This window comes from Salvelinus sp. IW2-2015, unplaced genomic scaffold (assembly GCF_002910315.2).
Source record: "Salvelinus sp. IW2-2015 unplaced genomic scaffold, ASM291031v2 Un_scaffold2339, whole genome shotgun sequence".
Lineage (NCBI taxonomy): Eukaryota > Metazoa > Chordata > Actinopteri > Salmoniformes > Salmonidae > Salvelinus > Salvelinus sp. IW2-2015.
The window spans coordinates 84,857-87,594 of NW_019943664.1; the positions used below are offsets into that span (position 1 = coordinate 84,857).

Sequence of the window (2,738 nt, forward strand, 5' to 3'; positions counted from 1 at the left end):
ATCATATCTTTTGTCCCGTGTGGCTCAGTTGGTAGACCATGGCGCTTGCAACGCCAGGGTTGTGGGTTCATTCCCACGGGGGACCAGGATGAATATGTATGAACTTTCCAATTTGTAAGTCGCTCTGGATAAGAGCGTCTGCTAAATGACGTAAATGTAAATCTTTCACCTGGATTCACCTGGTCAGTCTATGTCATGGAAAGAGCAGGTGTTCCTAATGTTTGTACACGCCGTCTATATTTTGTAGGTTTTGTTCTTTGTAATTCCTCTCGTAATTAAACCATCTGTGTTTAAACCCTGTCTCTTATCGTTCCGCCCAGGCCCCAGCAGCCTTTGGCCTGGTCTCTTTCCTGATGCATGCTGGTCTGGAGAGGAACCGGATCCGTAAACACCTGCTGGCTTCGCCCTGGCAGCACCTGTCCTCGCCATGGTTACCTTCGTAGGACTCAGCCAGGTCAGTTGGTTGTCTCTGGCTATGATCTCTCCAATACCCCACTACCCTTCTCCCACTACCTCCCATACCCGCCAACCCCCTCCCTATTCTAACAACCCCCAATTGTGTTGTCCTCTCCCCCTCCAGAGCAGTAAAGAGGCACTGTCCAACGTGAACGCCACGGGCGTGGCCATGCTGTTCTCTGCCGGSACCTTCCTGTACGTCGCCACCGTACACGTTCTGCCCGAYGTGGGSGGGACCGGACACAGCCACTCCCCCACACCGGGGAAGGAAGCGGCGAAGGGACTGAGCAAGGTGGAGGTTGGGGCTCTGGTTCTGGGCTGTCTGATACCGCTGGTGCTGTCTGTTGGACACCACCACTAGACACACAGAGGAGACCCAGAGGAGACCCAGAGGAGGAGAGGAAAGGAGGGATGTAAGAGAGGAAGAGTAGGTTTAGAGAGAAAGCAGCCTAACAGACACCTCTTATCACACATCTCAAATGTCTTATTTACCATCAGTTGATGGACTTCTGATTTGGTTGGATTGCGGTTGTTGTGTCCTCGTCGCCGGGACAACGACCTGCGGGTGGAATCGGAACAGCGCTGGACAACACAAAGGGGCGATGATGTCATAACCATAGTAACAAGGACCTCCCACTTGTTCAACACTCTAAAGGAAGTGCTATCTGCTGATACTGATGACCAGACTGCTACCATGTTTTCTGCTTCTTTTAAGCAGACATTTATTTTTCTATTTTCAGGGGAGGGGGTTCTCTCTAGGTAGGCTTTACAGAAAGCAGGGGAGTTGATTATTATGGTTGTATCCTGTTTCAGTGCTACAAATGAACTGTCAACTCCTGAACTCATGTTAATGTACCTGCTTTTGTTGTTGTTGTTGTTGAGGACTGGGCTGTGAGAAATGTAGAGATACTTGTGACATCTTGCAGTAAAACTAAAGTTTTTAAATCAAGAGTGATTTTTCACCCTCACTGGTTTTCATGCTATGTTGAGCTTACACTCTGACACACGGTACTCTTACTGTGTGATGGAATGGAGTCTATATTTATATTCTRGCTAGTGGAATCAGTAACTATGTAGAAGTTTACATGTGAGTAGTTGCACTTCTACGACGTTTGGCCTGATCTATAGGCTGTTTATCTACCGTACTGTTAAAGGACGTTGGACATCTGAGAGACATATTGTCTATAAGACTGCTTTCCACAGACTCTAGCTAACCTGTTAACTGAGYCTTAAAGGGGCAATCTGCAGTTCAAACGATAACAAAAGGAAATTCCCACCGCCTTGTTGGGTAAACAGCTTAAAGGATGACTAATAATGGAAGCCCTGGCTCCAGGACCAGCCTCTAAATTATACACCATAATGGAAGCCCTGGCTCCAGGACCAGCCTCTAAATTATACACCATTTTCTGTCTGCACATAGATGGAACATCTACAGGTGTCTGTCTGTCTGTTGGCCTACACCCATATTGCTGGTCCCTCAGTTCAGAATTCATATAATGCGTCTATTGGTCTGACTACTCACTGAAAAATGCTAAATGTCATGTACCCTACAATCACCCAGTCCTCCAACATCAAATAGACCAGTACCCAGTCCTCCAACATCAAGTAGACCAGTACCCCAGTCCTCCAACATCACGTAGACCAGTAGTTATTCTACAATCACCCAGTCTACCACCATCAAAGACCAGTACCCGGTCTCCACCATCAAGTAGACCAGCAGCTATTCTACAATCACCCAGTCTACCACCATCAAATAGACCAGTAGTTATTCTACAATCACCCAGTCTACCACCATCAAATAGACCAGTAGTTATTCTGCAATCACCCAGTCTACCACCATCAAATAGACCAGTAGTATTCTACACTCACCCAGTCTACCACCATCAAATAGACCAGTAGTTATTCTACACTCACCCAGTCTACCACCATCAAATAGACCAGTAGTTATTCTACAATCACCCAGTCTACCAACATCAAGTAGACCAGTAGTTATTCTACAATCACCCAGTCTACCACCATCAAATAGACCAGTAGTTATTCTACACACCCAGTCTACCACCATCAAATAGACCAGTAGCTATCCTGCAATCACTCAGGAAAACAGGTCTGGAGAGAACCACATTTTAAACTAAACGTGAAAGAAAGCAGGGTAATCAAGGGCTGATATAAGTTTAGATCTTATGGTGTATAATTTAGAGGCTGGTCCTGGGGCCAAGGCTTCCATTATGGTGTATAATTTAGAGGCTGGTCCTGGAGCCAGGGCTTCCATTATGGTGTATAAT

The 2,738-nt window shown here is 46.4% G+C and overlaps 1 long non-coding RNA gene and 1 pseudogene across 1 annotated transcript; both read left to right on the plus strand.

The window, feature by feature from the left end:
* Positions 1-1,405, plus strand: part of LOC112073701 (zinc transporter ZIP9-like) — a 25,313-nt pseudogene extending 23,908 nt beyond the window's left edge.
* Positions 1,406-1,948: 543 nt separating this feature from the next.
* On the plus strand, positions 1,949-2,474 carry LOC139025180 (uncharacterized). Its single transcript, XR_011476638.1, has 2 exons — positions 1,949-2,039; positions 2,166-2,474. It is a non-coding gene; the product is annotated as an uncharacterized lncRNA (long non-coding RNA).
* Positions 2,475-2,738: the final 264 nt, after the last annotated feature.